The following is a 24,857-nucleotide window of genomic DNA, read 5'->3' on the forward strand; positions in this document are numbered from 1 at the left end:
TTGCTAGTTGTTAGCAAATTAGCTACCTTATCTATTGCAAATGTTTTAAAACCAAGCAAAAGTATTACTTAGGCTAACATTGGCTAGTTGCTAGTTGTTAGCAAATTAGCTACCTTATTAAACACTGTGCGAAAACATAAGCCTACTTGCTCATCAAGCCTTTTTTCTCACAAATGTTTTAAAAACAATCAAAAGTCGAATTTGGAAATGCTTTTCGGTGAAATGAAGGCAGGCTACAAAAAAGGAGGCAGGCTAACGCACATTGAATTTTTCACGTCGCACTGTCAATGACATCACAACACATAAATGACCCCTGATTGGTTGGTTATAACAGTGCTCCTGGACGAACAACTTGGACATTGATCCTGGGCTGTTAATTACTTGGTGATATCAGATCGTGCGTTGGAGTTCTCCCCACTTAACGAGAGGGTCGCTTCCCTGCGCCTTCGGGTCGGGGATAGGTCTCTCACTGTCGTTTCGGCCTACGGGCCGAACGGCAGTGCAGAGTACCCGGCCTTCCTGGAGGCCCTGGGAGGGGTGCTGGAAAGTGCCCCAACTGGGGACTCCATCGTTCTGTTGGGGGACTTCAACGCTCACATGGGCAGCGACAGTGTTACCTGGAGAGGTGTGATTGGGAGGAACGGCCTCCCCGATCTGAACCCGAGCGGTGTTTTGTTATTGGACTTCTGTGCTAGCCACAGTCTGTCCATAACAAACACCATGTTCGAGCATAAGGGTGTCCATCAGTGCACGTGGCACCAGGACACCCTAGGCCGGAGGTCAATGATCGACTTTGTAGTCGTGTCATCTGACCTCCGGCCGTATGTCTTGGACACTCAGGTGAAGAGAGGGGCTGAGCTGTCAACTGATCACCACCTGGTGGTGAGTTGGATCCGCTGGCAGGGGAGGAAGCTGGTCAGACCTGGAAGACCCAAGCGTATCGTGAGGGTCTGCTGGGAACGTCTGGCAGAATCCCCTGTCAGGGAGGTCTTCAACTCCCACCTCCGGGAGAGCTTTGACCGGATTCCGAGGGAGGCTGGAGACATTGAGTCCGAATGGACCATGTTCTCCACCTCCATTGTTGACGCGGCCGTCCGGAGCTGTGGCCGTAAGGTCTCCGGTGCCTGTCGCGGCGGCAATCCCCGAACCCGGTGGTGGACACCAGAAGTAAGGGATGCCGTCAAGCTGAAGAAGGAGTCCTACCGAGCCTGGCTAGCTCGGGGGACTCCCGAGGCAGCTGACGGGTACCGGCAGGCCAAGCGGACGGCAGCCCGGGCGGTCACGGTAGCAAAAACTCGGGTCTGGGAAAAGTTCGGGGAGGCCATGGAGGAGGACTACCGGTCGGCCTCGAGGAAATTCTGGCAAACCATCCGGCGCCTCAGGAGGGGGAAGCAGTGCTCCGCCAACACTGTTTACAGTGGAGGAGGGGAGCTGTTGACCTCGACTGGGGATATCGTCGGGCGGTGGAAGGAATACTTCGAGGATCTCCTCAATCCCACTGACACGTCTTCCATCGAGGAAGCAGAGGCTGGGGACTCAGAGGTCGATTCATTCATCACCCAAGCTGAAGTCACTGAGGTAGTCCGGAAGCTCCTCAGTGGCAAGGCACCGGGGGTGGATGAGATCCGCCCTGAGTACCTCAAGTCTCTGGATGTTGCGGGGCTGTCGTGGCTGACACGCCTCTGCAGCATCGCGTGGCAGTCGGGGACAGTGCCTCTGGACTGGCAGACCGGGGTGGTGGTCCCTCTCTTCAAAAAGGGGGACCGGAGGGTGTGTTCCAACTACCGGGGGATCACACTCCTCAGCCTCCCGGGGAAAGTCTATTCCAGGGTGCTGAAGAGGAGAATTCGGCCGATAGTCGAACCTCGGATTCAGGAGGAACAATGCGGTTTTCGCCCTGGCCGTGGAACGCTGGACCAGCTCTACACCCTCCGCAGGGTGCTCGAGGGTGCATGGGAGTTTGCCCAACCAGTCCACATGTGTTTTGTGGACTTGGAGAAGGCTTTCGACCGTGTCCCACGTGGCATCCTGTGGGAGGTGCTCCGAGAGTATGGGGTCGGAGGCCCTCTGCTGAGGGCTGTACGGTCCCTGTATGACCGGAGCAGGAGCTTGGTTCGCATTGCCGGCAGTAAGTCAGACCTGTTCCCGGTGCGTGTTGGACTCCGGCAGGGCTGCCCTTTGTCACCGGTTCTGTTCATTATTTTTATGGACAGAATTTCTAGGCGCAGCCAAGTGCCGGAGGGGGTACGGTTCGGGAGCCACTTGATTTCATCTCTGCTTTTTGCAGATGATGTGGTCTTGTTGGCTCCCTCGAGCCAGGACCTTCAGCATGCACTGGGGCGGTTTGCAGCCGAGTGTGAAGCAGCTGGGATGAGAATCAGCACCTCTAAGTCCGAGGCCATGGTTCTCGACCGGAAAAAGGTGGCTTGCACCCTCCAGGTCGGGGGAGAGTTCCTGCCTCAGGTGGAGGAGTTTAAGGCCCAATCCCATTTCTCTTTTTTACCCCTACCCCTTGCCCCTCGCCCCTTGAAACGGAGCTACAAGGGGTAGGGGTAGAAAGTCAACCCCTCCGAATTGGGACACCCCTTCAACAATCACATACGTCATCACGTAGTCTCACTGGCTTTTACGTAAGCTGATGCGGCGAGCTTTTGCAAATAGCCGTGTTCCATATAACTTAATAAAATAAGATAAAACGTAATGCAGGCTGATCAGTTCATTGTAAAACATTTATTTGCTGATGTAAATGTGGTGATTTATGTACACAGAGCCCAGAGGCAGCGCTGCCTGCTCCTCTGTCTGATACACACATGAAGCTTCACTTTTCATCCAAATAAACTAATGTTACTGACACAATTGTCAGATTTCATCAATGAGACCAACATTTAAATGCTGAAAAGAATTTAACATGCCGGTGGTAAACCTCTAAAAACCCGCGGATAAGTTAATTAACGATCGCCTTCTCTCCCGGCGGGACCGGGACGAGGACGTAATTTGGCCGGCGAAGCAGCGCTGCAGACCGGCTGCTGCCTCTGTGAGGAGCCGCTCCTCCTGGAGCTTCATTTCTCCGAAAAATCGTCGGAGCAAACTTCTAACCCGCCGTCATTTGGGTAAACTAACCGCACATTTGGGACCTAAACAGTTACTTTCTCGCAAGAAAAAATATTAAAACTTGATAATAACCGCGCTACAGTGAGAAATAAAACAGCTTTTCGTTTTACAGCCACCGCTGCCGGCTGCCGCAAGATGCATTCTGGGAAACTTTTCATACCCCTCCGTTTGGAGTGTGCCTCTGAAAAATCTCCGTTTGGAGGGCTATGTAGTGTGACGGCCTCCTGCCTGTGTATGCTTGTGTATGGTTGTCTCTGCCTTGTCAAGCTGCAGGTGATGAGCTGGTGGGCGTGGCCAATTCCCAACCTGTGATAAGCTGGTCCTTCCTCCTGCCTCAGTCTCTGCCTGACATCGCCTGGCTCCGGAGGGAGAGCTGTGTGCTGCAGCCCCTCGTTTTCTTTTGTGTTCCCTTTGTTTGCTTTGTCATCATTTTGGTCCCTTTGTTAGGGAAATAAATTATCATTTTGTTACTTTTACCTGCGCAGTTCCTTTTATTTGTCCGACCATGAGCCGGGTCGTGACAAATGTGGGGGCTCGTCTCGTTGTCCGTGTGCGCTAGTAAGCCAGAGTTGTGAATGAACTCATGGGAATTGGTGAATGGAACCGCTGTGGCGGCGTTACTATCGAGTAGCGTGGGAACCCGGAAGTCGCGAGGGCTTGTGTGTGTGGTTTGTACGCCACGGTTTAGCTGTGAACTGCGTCGGTAAATGTTGGGCCATGGTTGTGTTGTTTCTCTGGGTCACTTGGCTTTTGTTGCTGCTTAAAGGTAATGGTTTTGTCCGGGCATCCTGATCAGTTAGCCGCCGGGTGAGCAGATCTCGCCACTTTATTATTTTGCCTTTTTTGTTTTGGTCGGTAACCCTGAGGAGGGGGTGCGCTGGCTTTGGGTTGTTGCAGCTGGCCAGTCTCGGTCAGATGTGATATCCTGCGGTTGGTGTCACTTCGAGCTCGGCAAGCCGACGAAGACTACGTGAGGTTTTGTAAGTATTGTGGTAGGTAGTTAGGGGTTGGGGTGTCTCGGCTTGTTTTTTTTTCGTAGCTCCTTGTTTGGGAGTTACCTAGTAGTAGCAGCAAAGGTAAGTGTCCTGGAGTTTTGTATTACTGTGTGTAGAGTATGGCGGATGTGGCGTTTTTTGTTCAGGCTCCGTCGGAGGAGTTGCTGGATAAATGCACGCGGGAACAATTGTTTAAAATAGCGGAGCATTATCATATCGATATCCCAGATAGAAGGGTGAAAGACGCGACGATTCAGAATGTTGTGTTTGCTGCATTGTGCGAGTTGGGTATATTGTCGAGTGCTGCGCGTCTTCCCCAGGCCAGGGTGGAGAGTTTGCCCTACCACTTCCCCCTACCCCTCTGTCCTGACGGGGATTGGGACACCCCTACCCCTACACGTGAACGCGCAAAACGGAGGGGTAGGGGTAAGTGGTAGGGCCAAGGGGTGAAATGGGATTGGGCCTAAGTATCTTGGGGTCTTGTTCACGAGTGAGGGGAGAACGGAGCGCGAGATCGACAGGCGGATCGGTGCGGCGGCCGCAGTAATGCGGTCATTGTATCGGTCCGTCGTGGTGAAGAAGGAGCTGAGCCGAAAGGCAAAGCTCTCGATTTACCGGTCGATCTACGTTCCCACCCTCACCTATGGTCATGAACTCTGGGTCATGACCGAAAGAACTGGATCCCGGATACAAGCGGCCGAAATGAGTTTCCTCCGCAGGGTGGTGGGGCGCTCCCTTAGGGATAGGGTGAGGAGCTCTGTCACCCGGGAGGAGCTCGGAGTAGAGCCGCTGCTCCTCCACATCGAGAGGAGCCAGCTGAGGTGGCTCGGGCACCTGTATAGGATGCCCCCTGGACGCCTCCCTCGTGAGGTGTTCCGGGCATGTCCCACCGGGAGGAGGCCCCGAGGAAGACCCAGGACACGCTGGAGTGACTACGTCACTCGGCTGGCCTGGGAACGCCTTGGGGTCCCCCCGGAAGAGCTGGAGGAAGTGTCCGGGGAGAGGGAAGTCTGGGGATCCCTGCTCCGACTGCTGCCCCGCGACCCGGACTCGGATAAGCGGCGGACAATGGATGGATGGATGGATGGAATCAACTTCCACTGCTCATCATTTAGGCAAAGTGCACAACTGTTCATTTGTGAAAGGAACTTGAGTTGTGATTATAGTTTTGGATCATTCAATCAGTCCGCAGTTGTCCGCTGCGCTCTCTCTGAGCTTTACGACAGCGGTGCATTTTTTTTTTTTTCAAGAGGAGTCACCTGACGTCAGTGTTCCTGTTGATTGGAGGAAAGTAGCCACACCTGTCCTCTCATCGGTGAATCTGTGATCAATCTCTGTGGTCTACTGACGAGAGAATAAGTTACACCTGGCTTGACCAAGCCGCTGCTCCTCAGCCTGGCTCGGCGTTAGTGCAACCAATTAAGCCAGGATGCGCCAACCAGACTAGGTCAAGCCGCGCTTGCTCAGTTATCCTGGCTTTCTTTATTCTACTTTTGTGCAATACCCCTCAGGTCTCAGGAAACTAAAACTAAACACATTCAACTGAACACAAACCTGTGGACAAACTCCACCCACCCACATCTGATGTGACGGCTTCAGACCAGTCAGTCTTTATCTGAGTCAAACGCTCTGACTTTAACTCTTTCGCGACCATTGACGAGTAAACTCGTCACAGCCTGCCGAACGTTCACGACCATTGACGAGTAAACTTGTCAAAACCGGTTTTTTTTACAGATTACGATAATAGACACTCTGAGGTACCCTGTGTGTGAATATGGTAGTCCTCTGATATGTAAAACTGTTTTAAACTAAAATCAAAACATAATGTTTTTTATAAACTGTGTGATCTTGGTTTTGTTTGAGTAATGGGTCTCCTTGAATGCTGCTGTGGGGACAGCGTGCAGCGCTGTGCGGCTGTCGGCTACAGTGTTGCCACTTTCTCGCTGAATCTGGCGGCTTTCCAAACCCTCTTTTGGACAAAAGTGACCGATGACAAATCTGGCGACTTTTTCCGGTGCTGTTACAAACGTTTCTGGTTTGGAGACTCGGATCTGAAAGCCCGTTATCACAGCTGTTTTCACCGTGCAGGGGAGCGGGCGCTGTGCAGCGGGGGCTGTGACCGGCCGCCCCCGCCCCAGAGCACTCAGCGGCGGCCAGTCACACAGCAGTGTCACGGAGCTGCTCCGCTGCAGCCAGAGACCCACACTGCTGCACCGCTGCTCTCCACGCTGCCACACCCCCCAGATTTGCCTACAAATATATTTATTTAGCTGTAGAAATGATTTGGGAGACATGCCACACTGCAGAGAAGCGGTAAAATGAGCCGATTGCCACTTGACACAAAAGTGCGTTTTTCTCTGAAACTAGAGCGGGAGCTCTCTGAAGAGTCATTGTCAGTGTGAGAGAAGAACAACTGGAAACATGAGACAACAACTATTTCAAACGTCCTTCATTCATGACATCACAGTCAATGATTCAAGTTCTGAGTGAAGATCAATCAGGTTCAGTTGTGGATCAAAGATCTAAGATCTACAACAGTAACAGTCAGTGAACTGACCTCAGAGTCTCCAGTCCACAGTCTGGACTCTCCAGAAAACCACTCAGATACTTCACTCCTGAATCCTGCAGGTTGTTCCAGCCCAGGTCCAGGAGTCTCAGGTGGGAGGGGTTGGACTTCAGAGCTGAGACCAGAGAAGAACAGCTGATCTCTGACAACCTGCAGTTCTCCAATCTGAATGAAGAATAAAAGCAGTGAGTTGAGGACAAAGCTCCTTGTTGACAGCGTTCAGTGTCTCATCATCTGTTCAGAGCTGAAGAAGCTTCAGAAAGAACAATAATTGGAAAATGAAAGTCCAACCGCTGAAGCAACAGGAAGCAGGTTAAACAGTCACATAGAGAGAAAACAGCTCATTAATATTCATGAGAAGCTGCTGCTGCTTCAACACAGATGCAGTGACTCCACCTCTTCACCTGTCAGCTCCACCTGTGGCTCCATCCATACAAACTCATGTTGTGCAGCCACATTGATCAGAGGAGAAAAAAATCTGTTCTCCCATTAAAACCACTTTTCACTTGAATAATCCAGTATGGACTCATAAAAGCTGAGGTTGATGTTTAACACTCCTGTGAGCTGCTGGTGTCACCTGAATAAAGAGCCAACAGGTTTTTATTCTACACATGATGAAATCAAATAAAAATAAATGAATGATGAACATTAATGTTTGTAATAATGCAGCAGGTCAGAGGAACAATTTACAGCTTCAGTTCTCTGAGAATCTCATTCATATCCAAACAAATAGAAACTGTCAGTGAAATATGTCTGACTGAATCAAATCCAATGGAGTCAGGAGCCTGTGGATCCAGACTGAATCCATCCAGCAGATCCATGGCAACACCAGCTCTAATGACATGTTGGCTTTGAATGTTTCACTACAAACATCACAGAGCCTCAGGAAAGAGGAGGAGCCACCAGCTATTGATTATAGATCAGTTATTGTCTGACACATTACATGTGTTTCTGTAGTGGAGGTGAAATGTGAAGAGAAACAGAGACTGGACTAAAACCAGAGAAGAAGAAAACAGATGTCACCATGACGACCCTCAGTGTGAATCAGTCTAATATCAGCCTCATGTCTGCAGCTCAGTGTCAACACAACTTTCACATCACATTCATCTGAGCACAGAAATAAAACAGAGTCTGACCCCAGAGTCTCCAGTCTACAGTCTGGACTCTCCAGAAAACCACTCAGATCCTTCAGGTCTGAATCCTGCAGCTTGTTGTTATCCAGGTCCAGGTGTCTCAGGTGGGAGGGGTTGGACTTCAGAGCTGAGACCAGAGAAGAACAGCTGATCTCTGACAACCTGCAGTCCTCCAATCTGAATAAAGAATAAAAGAAGTACAACATTAATTCACCTCTTCATGTCAAACTGATAATTGCTGCTGACCTCAGGACAGTCTGTCAATATAGAATCAATATCTGATCAGACATGTTGGACTAAACACTGACTCCAACACTTTTATTCAGGATTGAACTGGATCAAAGTTTAAAGGTCCAGTCCTGATCCAGGACTAAGGTCTTTCTTGGTCCTGGTCTCAGGAAACTAAACACACATTCAACTGAACACAAACCTGTCGACAAACCCCACCCACCCTAGAGTTTAGATTCTCAGCCTGAGCCCAGTGTGTGTTTATCCAATGAGGAGAGAGAACGGCATAAAGGGGCGGTCCTCTCTGTGTGTGAATGTGGTGACGTAGGGACGAGGACTGTTATGGTGCGTTCAAGGAAACTCGTGTTTTTCCGACCTGTGAAGTCGTACCAGTTCGATCTGGTACGAGTTCACGGGTCAGAAGTTACGAGTGGCCGTTATAGTGACTTTCACAGGTAAAACAGGTCGGAAAAACACGAGTGGGTTGCCTGGAACGCTACAAAGTCGTAAGTTGTGACTTGAAGCTGTAATTTACGGTTTCAAAAGCCTGCCTGGAACGCAGCATTAGCCAAAACCACCGGATCGCTTACTTCTGCTTTAACTATAACTATAACTAACTAATTAACTATAACTAACTAATTAACTATAACTATAACACCTGTAAACACTGACTGACCCTGACAGGTACAGGTGTATTTACCTTTATTTTGGCGCACATCTGCCAATAAGGTTCCAATATCAAAGTTATGTGAAAGTAACGGTAACGGCGTTGCCACGGCAGCGTTGCCACGGCGGCGTTGCCACGGCTACGGTACCTGTGTCTGTTCTTGTTCTTCCTCTTCTTGTGGCCGGCGTGGTGGCTGCTGGACGAGGACGAGGACGCGGCCTTCTGCGGCTTCAGGTCCTGCAGCGCCGAGTCGCCGTCGTCGCCGTCCTCCTGACTCGGCTCGTTCTCCTGGTTCTGCAGGTCGGGGGAGGCGTCGCTCTCCGTGCCGCTGCCCGCCTCGCCTGGGCCAATCAGCACACAGCGTCATCACACAGCGTCATCACAGCGTCAGACACACACACACACACACACACACACACACACCGGCCGCAGCAGCAGAAACTTCTCTAACGTAGGGCTGGGCCATATGGCAAAAATATCATATCACAATGTTTTTAAAATGAAGTCACAATTTCGATAAAGTGTAGCTTTCAATAAACATGAAAGTAAAATATCAATGAAGACATTACTGTTGGATTTATTCAACACAGTCATTTTAACAGGATTTTAAGTGTTTTAATCAAAACACTAAATATCTGATTGAAAAGGGTCAAATAAAGTAACTGTTGTTTTCTCTTTTAGCAAACTTTGTAAATGTCCTTTGTTTGGTCTTTGAAGCTTAGAACTAGCCTGACTCTCGCCAGACCCTTGTAGTTCCGCAAAGCTACGCTGAGCTCCACACAAGGGTCTGGGACTGCTCCATAGGCGATTCATTTCAGAAGGCGGGGCCTTGTAAAAAAATCTTGTATGTGATTGGATAAACCACTTGTCCGTTATCTTGAATGACGTGCTACTTCTTCGGTCGGAAGAAGAGCGAAAACATCCTTGCCACCAATAAATGCCTTCAAAACCGTTCTCTGTTCATCTTTCAAATAATTAATATTCGATAGATCCGACAAAACAGTTGAAATAGCAGAATCAATGCCAACGCACGACTCCTCACTGCGAGCCGCCATTGTTGTTTGACTCAAACAGTCGCTTCAGCGCTACGTCACACCTCAGAAAGTCCCGCCCGGCGATCCTGATTGGTTCATTATTTTTTGCTCCGGGGAAGAAGTTTGCATTGGCCTCGAGTCCAGACCCTTGTGCGAAGCTGAGCGTAGCGCCTCTGGTGGAGCTTTGCGGAACTACAAGGGTCTGGCGAGAGCCAGGCTAGCTTAGAACTGCAGTTTATAGAATATATATATATTATAGAATGAGCCCAGACGATGCTACGATCTCTGCACTGGCAGATCGTCTACACGCTCTGATCCTTCACCATCTAATATCACCGTATGGCCGTATTCTGACAGTTTTTGCATATTCCAGTTGCCATTGCCCAGCCCTGCTACCTACCTATCTGCTCTACTCTAACGCTGAGAACAATACTCACGTTTCTCATTCATGTGGTCGGGGATTCCTCCGAGAGCGCACACCGCCTGTCACAACACAACAACACAACAACACAACACAGAGTCAGAGTTAGTTTCAACACACGAACAAGGAGGCGGTAAGAAAGCGCGTCACTGCCCGTACTTCGCTGTGATTGGTCGTTCAGGTTGATGATGTAACACGTCTGGTGCGTCGGTGCATCAGCGTAGAACTGAAACTTCTAGAAGGAGCTGAGACGATGCTACGATCTGTCTACACCATCTACACCAGGGCTTTCAAAGTGTGAGAGAGTGATGTAATGAAAAACCTTTAGGAGCGGTATGCGGAGGACACGCGGTGCTACTGCTGATCCAATGTGTTTATCTGAGCTTGGTCAGTGTGAGAGGCACCGGGTCGCTTTGAGCTGCTTCATATGAAGTTAGACCTGACGCTGTGCAGCACCTGACGCTCTTCTGTTTCTAACCAGAATAGTTCCACAGCCGACGTAGCCGACGTAGCGCTACTGTAGTGCTACATTCAGCCTGAGGCCGCTGAGCTCCGCTCTCCTGCAACACAGATCACTTTGCTCTGAGCGTCACATATCGCTTTGCATTGGGGGGGGGGGCACCTTGGGCGTCAGTGCACAACGCCAAAGCGCCCTGACCAAGCGTCAGTTTATGACGCGTCGGGAGTGAGACTGTGTGTTGCTCCCTCACTGACACATCAGTCGAGCATCGTCGCAGCCTGTGTAGATCGTGTTTTATCATATCGCAGTATAATTGCAAACTATAGGCTACTGCAAAAACATGAATCATTTAGCCCTTTGTGCAAGTGACATGTAACTCATCTTTTGTTTGAATGTTTTCAGTTGTTCTTTTTTTCTTTTTCTCATGTCGCGCCCCCCCTTCAAACTTTCTGGCGCCCCCCAGGGGAGGTGCGCCTCACACTTTGAAAACCCCTGATCTACACCATACATGGGCATTTTACAGCATGCCGTCTCAATCCGGCCCGCGAGCCGAAGTGCTATTACGACCACTGTTCCCTCTCAGGTGTTTTACTGCTCCTCCTCCCGACTAGTTTACTGTTCATTTCTCCCTCATGTGGCTTCAAATGGTGAAATGTAGCTATGACCTTAACCGTGGTCTGTAGTGCAACTACCATTGAAGTTTGTGCTTGAGAATTATTATTACTGTTCATATCAAGATGCTTCTGTGCCAAGAGTTGATGACACCAACTTTCATATTGTTCATATGGCAATAAATGCAAAATCTATTTTGCCAAAACAATATAGTATTTTGTTACTGACCTAGATATGGAGCAGCCGAGGTAATGTTGTCAAAATAATCTGTTATTAATCATTATAGTAATAGCCAATTGTATTGATATTTGGAGTTGGACAGAGGCCAGAGCACCAGCATGTGGACGTACTCACAGTCGCTCCAGCAGCTCAGGGGAGTTGAATTTCTGCTCAGGAGTTTTGAAAATTAGAGGGAACATTGATTATGACCCGATTGCTTTTATTACGTTGATGCCACTAATCAGCTGTTTGAAACAGTGACAGCCCTGTTAGAACAGCAGCTGCACATCACAGACAGAACGTAACCTCCTCCAGGTAGAAGACAGAGATGAACGGCTGCTCAGTCTCTTTCTCTGTCGGACAGCAGAGCTCCGACGGAGGAGGGAGAGCAGCCGCTCTGCTGCAGGTTTTCTCCACAGAGAGTTTCTGATCACCACGACCTGTCAGCGGGAGCCTAGACCGCGGGACCGGGCCGGTGTTTCACAACCCTCCGTCAGCCGAATCAGAACTGCTGACGGTTACAAAGCCTCATCACGGCACCGACCGTAGATGACCGTTTATTAGCCCGTTTAATATGCTAACTCCACTTGGACCCCGGGCGTTTATAAGAACCAGGTGTGTATTTGCAACAGGCTACAATTTATTTTTGCAATGAGCAGCACCAGACCATCATGCAAAGAACAAGGAGGTCACCATAGCAACACTGGAACAAAACTACCTTAAACGATTCCCTTTAACGATTCCCTTAAACGATTCCCTTAAACGATTCCCTTTAACGATTCCCTTAAACGATTCCCTTTAACGATTCCCTTAAACGATTCCCTTTAACGATTCCCTTAAACGATTCCCTTTAACGATTCTCTTAAACGATTCCCTTTAACGATTCCCTTAAACGATTCCCTTTAACGATTCCCTTAAACGATTCCCTTTAACGATTCCCTTTAACGATTCCCTTTAACGATTCCCTTTAACGATTCCCTTAAACGATCCCCTTAAACGATCCCCTTTAACGATTCCCTTTAACGATTCCCTTAAACGATTCCCTTAAACGATTCCCTTTAACGATTCCCTTAAACGATTCCCTTAAACGATTCCCTTTAACGATCCCCTTAAACGATTCCCTTTAACGATTCCCTTTAACGATTCCCTTAAACGATTCCCTTAAACGATTCCCTTTAACGATTCCCTTAAACGATTCCCTTAAACGATTCCCTTTAACGATCCCCTTAAACGATTCCCTTATCAATTCCAGTCAGTTCCAGCTTTCTTGCCGCGGTCGCTCTGTGAATGAACTTACTGCTGGTGAGTCCAACACGGCGGTGGAGTTGTGTCCCGGTAGCTGAGGTGAGTGACTGAGCTGAGGCTGGTGGTGGGACGGGGGTCGTCATGGTAACACCCGCTGCTGATCGCCTACGTCACGTCTTCACGTCAGAGTCTCCAAACCGACACGTCTGTAACAACATGGGAACAGTTGTCAAGTTGCTCAAAGCAGCGACATCGCAGCCGCAGCCATAGATATATAAACGTAGATGCCGCGTTCTATATCTGGCGATACGTCAGCGGGGCCGCCATATTGTGCAGGACACAGAACGTCTAGCCTGTGAATATTCTCATTTGTCCAGGTCATTTGTCCAGGTACAAGAGGCTTCATCAGTTGCGTACATGAACTGATGAAGCCTCTTAGATGAGAGGTGAAACGTCTTCCTAGACAAAATAACTGAGTCCAGTTGCGTTTGATTTAAATTTATTTGGGGATAACTACAGATCTACAGCTCTAGGTCACTTAATTGTTAGACTAGGCTACACTACAGTAGGTCATTTCAATTTGCGCGTGTGTTTTCCTTTTTATTTTTTATATAGGCTAATATTCATATGCGGATCAAGAGTGAGCGAGTGAGCAAGCGCGAGAGAAACAGCAGATGCGCACCAGATGCAGGTTGACCGGGCAAAAACTCAAACGAGACGGTTAAAGAGAGGAAAAACACAGAATAGGCTATACAATAAAAAAAACTTTGAGTGGATCTGATGGTGGCTCAGGTTTAGTGATGAGAAAACTGTCACTGTCAGCTGCTGCTCCAAACAGTCACTAACTTTAATTTGAAGGGACAGATTAGATGTTGATTTTGTTAACAGGGACTTTGTTGCACCCATATCACCGTGGTTCGTCTTTTTTATACAGTCTATGGGTGCGTCTTGAAATCCCTCTTTGTCCAAAGCGGGAGATGACAGAAAGAGTCAGAGAACTACTTAATTGAAGTTACATTGTTGCGAGTTGGCTCCGGCGTACAGGAAGCTCTGCGCCGTGCACAGTTTTGGCTGCTATGTAGTTAACGTCCCCAGCGTAAATGACGCCGGTGAATAGATGTAATCAAAATCTGGGGTTACAACCATGGTTACAGCGTTTAGAACGGCAGTCCTTTAGAATTTATGCCCTGCACAACATGGCGGCCAGCAGACGCATGGTGGCGCTGTTCGGCAGTATGGAACGCGGCATCTATGGCCGTTTCTCAATACCCAGTACGCCAAGTTCGAACTCGTGAACTCCGGGAGTCTAGACTTGCGGAGTTCAGTTGGAAGAACGAACTCCCGGGGTACGGGAGGACGGGAGAACGGGAGGACGGTGTTTTTTCTGCATTTGGAACAGGAACGTACTTGATGACGTCATCGTTTTTGCCGGTTGACGGCGTCCAACTTCCGGTTATTTTCACTGGTTAAAATAAAATAAACACTATAAAAAACAACTCCGTTTCATTTGTATATTTTATTATATATTATATGAGGATATAATTTTATGTTTTCTTTTTTATACGAATATAAATATAGAATTTCGCGATGGGCCTATATAAGGGCCGAGCGGCGGGAAAATATTGTGGGTTGTAGTGGAGATAGTGACGCAGCGTAAATTGACTAGAGAATTAGTATATTGTTATTTAAATTGTTATTGTTGTTGTTGTTATTATTGTTGTATTTGTTACACGTTGTCAAATTGACGACATGGAGCAATTTGTCGCTACTTTTATCGCCGGGGCGATGTACGCCGAAGCGGAAGAGGAAGCGGAGCGTTTGAGGAGGAGCATCCGCCGGAGGAGAGCCGCCATTCGGCGACGGATGGAGAGGAGGCGTGCCATCCTGGCATGCCACTCTGGATTGGTTAGTTTGTTTAATAATCATATCTTATTTAGTCTACTTAAAAAAAAAAAAAGATGACATGATAAACTTTTTGAAAATTGCTGTTAATTATGTTAAACTACAACACCTATAGGTTTATTCCCTTCACTATATAATGCATACAATTTGAAGTCTATCAGTTTGTTTATTCTATGTGGTCCCTGTCAAATTAACTACTTTTACTAATTAATAATAACCCTCAGCCTATGCCCTACACACTTACCTGTCCTCTGTCTTAGCACTCAAACATGAAGATGTTGATATTCAATCTGAAATATCAATATATACAGCTTCTTGTCATGGTTTTCAAATGGGAAATGAAGCAACTGAATATGGAGTTAAACAAACTTCATATAATGTCTGTAAGACATTTGGCATTCAACACAATTTAATAAATACATATTCAATAAATATAATAAAAACAATACAAAACCATGATAATAGATTAAATACAGAACTCATAATAAATAGATTAAAAAAGGGAATTCATTATAATAAATAGATTAAAAAAGGGAATTCATTATAATAAATATAAAAACAGACTTCATGATAATAAATAGATGGTTACATACATACATAAATAATAAATCTAAAATGTATGTTTCCTCTGATACAGGACCAAGGCCCTGTGCGTAGGTACACGCAGCTTAATGTACAGGTGCCTATTCTGGCCACCTTCTTCTCCGGGGCTGAGGTGAAGCCAGCGTTCAGGCTCTCCAGAGACAGCATCAACACGCTTCTCCAGATGTTGCCCCAGGAGAAGAGCCATGGATGGAGCCATGAGCTGGAGGTGCTGGTGACGCTCTACTGGCTCGCCTGTGGAGCGTCGTACAGGGTCACCTCCGACGTCTTCGCCATACCACTGGCCACAGTGTGCAGGATTGCACACCGCGTCGTGGAGCAAATGATGACCATCATGCCCAGAGTCATCCACTTCCCCAGGGCTGAGCAGATGGCAGAGGTGGGGGCTGGCTTCGCCCAGCTTGCCGGGCATGAGGCTTTTCGGGCTGCTGCTGGTGCCATCGACGGGTGCCATGTGAGGATTGTTCCTCCTGCAGAGCCACAAAAAAAAAGTTACTTTAACAGGAAGCTGTTCCCGTCTATCATATTACAGGGGATCTGTGATGGCAACGGGTCTTTCCTGGACATTTATGTGGGTCAGCCAGGGTCAGTGCACGATGCACTGGTCCTTAGGAGGTCGCCCATGTACCACCAGGCCCTCTATCCACCAGCTGGGTACTTTCTGCTGGGAGATGGAGGGTATCCGTGCCTGCAGCGCCCCGTGGCCATCATGACCCCGTTTCGCCAGCCTGTAGCAAGTAAGAAAACACACACACATAGATTATTTGGTGACTTTGAAATACACTAAACACTTTTACATTTAAATATTTTTTTCTAAACTTCAACAGCCCAAGTTGAAGCCCGCTACAACAGGCACCATGCAAGGGCAAGAAACGTGGTTGAGCGCACCTTTGGGGTCCTCAAGACCAGGTGGCGCTCAATTTTTCTGAGGGCCCTGGAGATCCGTCCCGTGTTTGTCCCAAAGGTGGTGGGTGCCTGCTGCATCCTCCACAACATCTGTGTGGCAGCTGAGGACATCCTGGAGGAGGAGGAGGTGGAGCAGGAGGAGGAAGAGATGGTGGAGGTCCCCGGAGGCGAGGCTGACCCAGGAAATGGAGAGGAGGACGACAGGGGCCTGTCCGGGAGGGAGGTCCGGGGACGTCTGGCTGCCCAGCTCTCTGCTCCTCAGGATCTGCCTGCATGTCTGGGTGAACATGACTACATCTAGAGAGTAAAAATTCACCCTCGCTCTCTAGATGTAGTCATGTTCACCTGGGAGTTTGAAAAAATCAGAATACAGACATGAATGTATATATTGTAGGAACGATAGACTAATCAGATGTGTATATAAATGTTTTTGCTATAATGTTCTTCTCTTGTTTATTCTTGTTCTTCTCAATTTAAACTGTATATACACCAATCTATTTTTTTCTTTTCAATGTCATTGCCTTTTGTTTCTTTTGGTTCATTCTAATTTAAAAACAATGATTGTAAATAATTGTATATATAGATGTATTTTGTCACTCCTATGTTCTTTTTTTTTGGTTTGGTCAAATTTAAATCTCATGTAATAAATGTAAATAATTATACACTTATATGTTTTGTTTTTTGTTGTGAATATATAGTACAGCATTGCTTAAATATAAATCATCTGGACCAAAATGATACTTCAATATTTAATATAACAGATAACAAAACACAAAATCATTAAACAAAACAGAACACAACTGAAATCATAAATATTAAAACTTATTAACTAATTTTTCAAACAAAGACAGATATTTGTCTGCCCTTGCTGCTGCTGCCCTCTCCCTCTCCTCCTCCCTTCCCAAAGCCTCCCTCTCTCTTTCCGCCTCTCTCTCTGCCTGACTTTTCAAAAAGTCCAGGAGGTCATTGTCCCTCTTCCTCTTTCTTCCTGTCCTGCTCTCCTCTCTCAAGTCCTCTCCTGCCTCTTCCTCTGCAGTGGAGGTAGAGGCCGGGGTGCTGACCACGCCACCTGCAGTGGCACTGGCCACAACCAGGGGCGGGTTGATGGCATGCTGCCCCTGGAGTACGGCATCCATAGCACCGTACCACTGCCAGGTGGCAGCGGTCACACTCCCGGCCTCTACCCCCTTACCCGTTGGTGGGTCTCTCAGCTCCTGAAAATAGGTTATTATCACATTGTGAAACTGAATGTCTATGTTAAATTGTGACCTGACAAATGAAAATCAAATAAGATATAATTGGTACCTTGTACTTGTCCTTTAAATTATTCCATTTTTTCTTGGCCTGCCTAGCCGTTATCGGCAGGCCAGAAGTTGAAACAAAGTCCCTGGACAAATACACAAATACATTTGAGGACATAGCCTACTCCTTCCAAAATATATTAAAGGTTGAATATGGAGAATATGTATGTGAAGCTAGATTTTTTCAAAAAAATAATATGTCCACAGTGCGTTTAGAGGGGTCTGTGACACCACCCGGGTCAGAGGCTCTGATCAGCAGGTTTTGGTTTTCAGCCACAATGTGGAAGCGAGCCTCAACTCTCTCTGAAACAAGTTACAAGCCATTCATCTACCATAACAATTAATCTGAATCTGTTTAATGACGGTAAAAATGAAACACAAGGTAAATATCCTGCATAGTTCTTCTCTGTGCTGCTCTGATCAGAGCAGCGTCCCGAGCAACTTTCTGCTGGAATTATTTTTCTATCTATCTCTGATCAATAGGTAGTCTTTTTCTGCTCAATCTCCATGTTCAACCTTAAACCAGCATGGATTAAAACCGCAAAATGTAACCCTGCTCCAGACATCCAGGCAATGACAAACAAACTAATATACTCACTCCCATCCTGACTTCGCGGAGTTCCTCCGCCCGGTGAAGAGGGCCTCATTCGCCCCCCTCCATTGGATCAGGGCCCGGGTCTCTTCAGCTGTCCCTTGAACGAAATATAGCTCGTCAGCTGTGATGCATAATACCTTCATTTTCTACACGTGGGTTTAAGTAACTGATAACTGATACGGGATCAACCGGGAATACGGGCGGATTACGTAAACACGACAAAACGCTTTAGTATAGCTAACGTTATAGTTGTATAAAAATATAAAAAACCCTCCCTTAAAACGGACCGATTAGTCCGATATCACAGCCTAAAGTGTTTCGTTTCAGAGACCAAAGTCTGCCTTTTAGACGCACAGAAAACAGCATTGCTTTACCACACTACAATCATACAAGACCAGCGTCAGATTTCAGAGGGTCACGCCGGGACAAGGCAGTCATCGGCGGGGTAGCAGTAATGCTAAGTGCCCCGGGCCAACTTGCTAGCGGCTAGCGAGGTAGCTAGCCGTGATAGCCGTTAGCGGCGAAAACGTCGGAATAAAAACTACGTGCTACAGTAATAAATCACCCACAGCACCGATTTGAAGTTGTAAAAATGACATTCCCGCAAAAATACATAAAAACATGTATTCACCCCAAAACAGTAGCATTTCAAAACTTCTAACGTTAACTTACAATTGTGGGTCTTCTCCTCCGCCATTGCTTTATCGAAATGCATTCTGGGATACGTAACTGCCCAAAGTCCACACAAGTCTCCTCCGATGCATCCTCGGTGAAATGGGCGGGGCAAGAACACATCCGGGGTATTTGACCGTACTTGGCCAGATGCGAACTTTGAATTGGAACAGTACTTGGTCCGACGCTGATGACGTTTCTCAAGTCCACAAGAACAGAAGTACAGAGAAGAACGCATATTGAGAAACGGCTTATGTTTATATATCTATGGCCGCAGCGACCTGCCGTGTGAGAGTCACCACTTCCTGTATGTGGCCCTTCAAAATAAAAGCCCTTCAACCTTTCACATGGTTCAGTCATATTGATTTTGACTTAATTTTGAGAAGCCACGCCTCCAAATGTTGAAATGTTGACTAATGACTTATAGGTCGGTGATGCTCGGTCTATCTGGGGGGGGAAGCCCTGGTACAAACGTAAACAAAGTTTGTTGTCTTTTTTTTCCAAATGAGAATCGATAAAGAACCGAATCGTTAAGCAGAATCGAAAATGGAATCGTAAAAATCTTATCAATTCCCAAAAATCTTATCAATTCCCATCCCTATGTGTGTGTGTGTGTTGTGTTGTGTCGTGTCGTGTCGTGTTGTGTGTTGTTGTGTGTTGTTGTGTGTTGTTGTGTGTTGTTGTGTCGTGTTGTGTCGTGTCGTGTCGTGTTGTGTGTTGTTGTGTGTTGTTGTGTGTTGTTGTGTGTTGTTGTGTCGTGTTGTGTCGTGTCGTGTCGTGTTGTGTGTTGTTGTGTTGTGTCGTGTCGTGTCGTGTTGTGTGTTGTTGTGTGTTGTTGTGTGTTGTTGTGTGTTGTTGTGTGTTGTTGTGTCGTGTTGTGTCGTGTCGTGTCGTGTTGTGTGTTGTTGTGTGTTGTTGTGTGTTGTTGTGTGTTGTTGTGTGTTGTTGTGTGTTGTTGTGTTGTGTCGTGTTGTGTTGTGTCGTGTCGTATCGTGTCGTGTTGTGTGTTGTTGTGTGTTGTTGTGTCGTGTCGTGTTGTGTTGTGTTGTGTCGTGTCGTGTCGTGTTGTGTCGTGTCGTGTCGTGTTGTGTCGTGTCGTGTTGTGTGTTGTTGTGTGTTGTTGTGTGTTGTTGTGTGTTGTTGTGTGTTGTTGTGTCGTGTCGTGTTGTGTTGTGTTGTGTCGTGTCGTGTCGTGTTGTGTCGTGTCGTGTCGTGTCGTGTTGTGTCGTGTCGTGTCGTGTCGTGTCGTGTCGTGTCGTGTGTTGTTGTGTGTTGTTGTGTGTTGTTGTGTGTTGTTGTGTGTTGTTGTGTGTTGTGTTGTGTCGTGTTGTGTGTTGTTGTGTGTTGTTGTGTTGTGTTGTGTCGTATCGTGTCGTGTTGTGTTGTGTGTTGTTGTGTGTTGTTGTGTGTTGTTGTGTCGTGTTGTGTGTTGTTGTGTGTTGTTGTGTTGTGTTGTGTCGTGTCGTGTCGTGTTGTGTGTTGTTGTGTTGTGTTGTGTGTTGTTGTGTTGTGTTGTGTCGTGTCGTGTTGTGTGTTGTTGTGTGTTGTTGTGTGTTGTTGTGTCGTGTTGTGTGTTGTTGTGTTGTGTTGTGTTGTGTCGTGTCGTGTTGTGTGTTGTTGTGTGTTGTTGTGTTGTGTCGTGTTGTGTTGTGTTGTTGTGTTGTGTTGTTGTGTTGTGTTGTGTGTTGTCGTGTGTTGTTGTGTGTTGTTGTGTTGTGTTGTGTGTTGTCGTGTGTTGTTGTGTGTTGTTGTGTTGTGTCGTGTCGTGTTGTGTGTTGTTGTGTGTTGTTGTGTTGTGTCGTGTTGTGTTGTGTTGTTGTGTTGTGTTGTGTCGTATCGTGTCGTGTTGTGTGTTGTTGTGTGTTGTTGTGTTGTGTTGTGTGTTGTCGTGTGTTGTTGTGTGTTGTTGTGTTGTGTCGTGTCGTGTTGTGTGTTGTTGTGTGTTGTTGTGTTGTGTTGTGTGTTGTCGTGTGTTGTTGTGTGTTGTTGTGTTGTGTCGTGTCGTGTTGTGTGTTGTTGTGTGTTGTTGTGTTGTGTCGTGTTGTGTTGTGTTGTTGTGTTGTGTTGTGTCGTATCGTGTCGTGTTGTGTGTTGTTGTGTGTTGTTGTGTGTTGTTGTGTGTTGTCGTGTCGTGTTGTGTCGTATCGTGTCGTGTTGTGTTGTGTCGTGTCGTGTCGTGTTGTGTGTTGTTGTGTGTTGTTGTGTTGTGTTGTGTGTTGTTGTGTGTTGTTGTGTGTTGTTGTGTGTTGTTGTGTGTTGTTGTGTGTTGTTGTGTGTTGTTGTGTGTTGTTGTGTTGTGTTGTGTCGTATCGTGTCGTGTCGTGTCGTGTCGTGTTGTGTGTTGTTGTGTGTTGTTGTGTGTTGTTGTGTTGTGTTGTGTCGTATCGTGTCGTGTTGTGTGTTGTTGTGTGTTGTTGTGTGTTGTTGTGTTGTGTTGTGTGTTGTTGTGTGTTGTTGTGTGTTGTTGTGTTGTGTTGTGTGTTGTTGTGTTGTGTTGTGTCGTGTCGTGTTGTGTTGTGTGTTGTTGTGTGTTGTTGTGTTGTGTTGTGTGTTGTTGTGTGTTGTTGTGTGTTGTTGTGTGTTGTTGTGTGTTGTTGTGTGTTGTTGTGTGTTGTCGTGTTGTGTTGTGTGTTGTTGTGTGTTGTTGTGTTGTGTTGTGTGTTGTTGTGTGTTGTTGTGTGTTGTTGTGTGTTGTTGTGTGTTGTTGTGTGTTGTTGTGTGTTGTTGTGTGTTGTCGTGTTGTGTTGTGTGTTGTTGTGTGTTGTTGTGTTGTGTCGTGTTGTGTCGTGTTGTGTTGTGTTGTGTGTTGTTGTGTCGTGTTGTGTCGTATCGTGTCGTGTCGTGTCGTGTTGTGTCGTGTCGTGTCGTGTCGTGTCGTGTCGTGTTGTGTTGTGTTGTGTGTTGTTGTGTGTTGTGTTGTGTCGTATCGTGTTGTGTTGTGTTGTGTCGTGTCGTGTTGTGTGTTGTTGTGTGTTGTTGTGTTGTGTTGTGTCGTATCGTGTCGTGTCGTGTCGTGTTGTGTTGTGTTGTGTCGTGTCGTGTGTTGTTGTGTGTTGTTGTGTTGTGTTGTGTCGTATCGTGTCGTGTTGTGTCGTGTCGTGTCGTGTCGTGTCGTGTTGTGTTGTGTCGTGTCGTGTTGTGTGTTGTTGTGTGTTGTTGTGTTGTGTTGTGTCGTATCGTGTCGTGTTGTGTCGTATCGTGTCGTGTTGTGTGTTGTTGTGTGTTGTTGTGTTGTGTTGTGTGTTGTTGTGTGTTGTTGTGTGTTGTTGTGTCGTGTTGTGTCGTGTTGTGTCGTGTTGTGTCGTGTTGTGTCGTGTTGTGTCGTGTTGTGTGTTGTTGTGTGTTGTTGTGTGTTGTTGTGTCGTGTTGTGTGTTGTTGTGTGTTGTTGTGTCGTGTTGTGTCGTATCGTGTCGTGTTGTGTGTTGTTGTGTCGTATCGTGTCGTGTTGTGTCGTGTTGTGTCGTGTTGTGTCGTGTTGTGTCGTGTTGTGTGTTGTTGTGTGTTGTTGTGTGTTGTTGTGTCGTGTTGTGTGTTGTTGTGTGTTGTTGTGTGTTGTTGTGTCGTGTTGTGTCGTATCGTGTCGTGTTGTGTGTTGTTGTGTGTTGTTGTGTCGTGTCGTGTTGTGTTGTGTCGTGTCGTGTCGTGTTGTGTGTTGTTGTGTGTTGTTGTGTGTTGTTGTGTGTTGTTGTGTTGTGTTGTGTCGTATCGTGTCGTGTTGTGTTGTGTTGTGTCGTGTTGTGTGTTGTTGTGTGTTGTTGTGTCGTATCGTGTCGTGTTGTGTGTTGTTGTGTGTTGTTGTGTCGTGTCGTGTCGTGTTGTGTCGTGTCGTGTTGTGTGTTGTTGTGTGTTGTTGTGTGTTGTTGTGTCGTGTTGTGTGTTGTTGTGTGTTGTTGTGTTGTGTTGTGTCGTGTCGTGTCGTGTTGTGTGTTGTTGTGTTGTGTCGTGTTGTGTTGTGTTGTGTTGTGTTGTGTTGTGTTGTTGTGTTGTGTCGTGTCGTGTCGTGTTGTGTGTTGTTGTGTGTTGTTGTGTGTTGTTGTGTGTTGTTGTGTTGTGTTGTGTTGTGTTGTGTTGTGTTGTGTTGTGTTGTGTTGTGTCGTATCGTGTCGTGTTGTGTTGTGTCGTGTCGTGTCGTGTTGTGTGTTGTTGTGTGTTGTTGTGTGTTGTTGTGTGTTGTTGTGTGTTGTTGTGTGTTGTTGTGTTGTGTTGTGTTGTGTCGTATCGTGTTGTGTTGTGTGTTGTTGTGTGTTGTTGTGTTGTGTCGTGTTGTGTTGTGTTGTGTTGTGTTGTGTTGTTGTGTGTTGTTGTGTTGTGTCGTATCGTGTCGTGTTGTGTTGTGTCGTATCGTGTCGTGTTGTGTGTTGTTGTGTGTTGTTGTGTTGTGTCGTGTTGTGTTGTGTTGTGTTGTGTTGTGTTGTGTTGTTGTGTGTTGTTGTGTTGTGTTGTGTCGTGTCGTGTCGTGTCGTGTTGTTGTGTCGTGTCGTGTCGTGTCGTGTCGTGTCGTGTCGTGTCGTGTCGTTGTGTCGTGTCGTGTCGTGTCGTGTCGTGTCGTGTCGTGTCGTTGTGTTGTGTCGTGTCGTGTCGTGTCGTGTCGTGTCGTGTCGTTGTGTTGTGTCGTGTCGTGTCGTGTCGTGTCGTGTCGTGTCGTGTCGTGTCGTGTCGTGTCGTGTCGTGTCGTGTCGTGTTGTTGTGTTGTGTCGTGTCGTGTCGTGTCGTGTTGTTGTGTTGTGTTGTGTTGTGTGTTGTTGTGTGTTGTGTTGTTGTGTTGTGTTGTGTTGTGTTGTTGTGTGTTGTTGTGTTGTGTTGTGTCGTGTCGTGTCGTGTTGTTGTGTCGTGTCGTGTCGTGTCGTGTCGTGTCGTGTCGTGTCGTTGTGTTGTGTCGTGTCGTGTCGTGTCGTGTCGTGTCGTGTCGTGTCGTGTTGTGTGTTGTTGTGTGTTGTGTCGTGTTGTGTGTTGTTGTGTTGTGTCGTGTTGTGTCGTGTTGTGTGTTGTTGTGTTGTGTCGTGTCGTGTTGTGTCGTGTCGTGTCGTGTCGTGTCGTGTTGTGTGTTGTTGTGTCGTGTCGTGTCGTGTCGTGTTGTGTTGTGTCGTGTCGTGTCGTGTCGTGTCGTGTTGTGTGTTGTTGTGTTGTGTCGTGTCGTGTCGTGTCGTGTTGTGTGTTGTTGTGTGTTGTTGTGTCGTGTCGTGTTGTGTCGTGTCGTGTCGTGTCGTGTTGTGTGTTGTTGTGTCGTGTCGTGTCGTGTCGTGTGTTGTTGTGTTGTGTCGTGTTGTGTCGTGTTGTGTCGTGTTGTGTGTTGTTGTGTCGTGTCGTGTCGTGTCGTGTCGTGTTGTGTCGTGTTGTGTGTTGTTGTGTTGTGTCGTGTTGTGTCGTGTTGTGTCGTGTTGTGTGTTGTTGTGTTGTGTCGTGTCGTGTCGTGTCGTGTCGTGTCGTGTCGTGTCGTGTTGTGTGTTGTTGTTGTGTTGTTGTGTCGTGTCGTGTTGTGTCGTGTTGTGTGTTGTTGTGTCGTGTCGTGTCGTGTCGTGTCGTGTTGTGTCGTGTCGTGTTGTGTCGTGTTGTGTCGTGTCGTGTTGTGTCGTGTTGTGTCGTGTCGTGTCGTGTCGTGTTGTGTGTTGTTGTGTCGTGTCGTGTTGTGTTGTGTTGTGTGTTGTTGTGTCGTGTCGTGTTGTGTCGTGTCGTGTCGTGTCGTGTCGTGTCGTGTCGTGTTGTTGTGTTGTGTCGTGTCGTGTCGTGTCGTGTCGTGTTGTGTGTTGTTGTGTCGTGTCGTGTCGTGTCGTGTCGTGTTGTGTGTTGTTGTGTGTTGTTGTGTCGTGTCGTGTCGTGTCGTGTCGTGTCGTGTCGTGTCGTGTCGTGTCGTGTGTTGTTGTGTGTTGTTGTGTCGTGTCGTGTCGTGTCGTGTCGTGTCGTGTCGTGTCGTGTCGTGTCGTGTCGTGTCGTGTCGTGTCGTGTCGTGTTGTGTGTTGTTGTGTCGTGTCGTGTCGTGTCGTGTCGTGTCGTGTCGTGTCGTGTCGTGTCGTGTCGTGTTGTGTTGTGTTGTGTCGTGTCGTGTTGTGTGTTGTTGTGTCGTGTCGTGTCGTGTTGTGTCGTGTTGTGTTGTGTTGTGTTGTGTCGTGTCGTGTCGTGTCGTGTCGTGTTGTGTGTTGTTGTGTCGTGTTGTGTCGTGTTGTGTCGTGTCGTGTTGTGTGTTGTTGT

General features: G+C 47.4%; 1 protein-coding gene across 1 annotated transcript in view; it reads right to left on the minus strand.

The window, feature by feature from the left end:
* The window catches only part of LOC310990603 (uncharacterized protein), a gene marked incomplete at both ends in the record, with an annotated part of 161,546 nt that overhangs the window by 91,374 nt on the left and 45,315 nt on the right, over positions 1-24,857 (minus strand). The window lies entirely within an intron of this gene.

The sequence above is a fragment of the Trachurus trachurus genome (assembly GCF_905171665.1).
Source record: "Trachurus trachurus genome assembly, chromosome: 1".
Classification (NCBI taxonomy): Eukaryota; Metazoa; Chordata; class Actinopteri; order Carangiformes; family Carangidae; genus Trachurus; species Trachurus trachurus.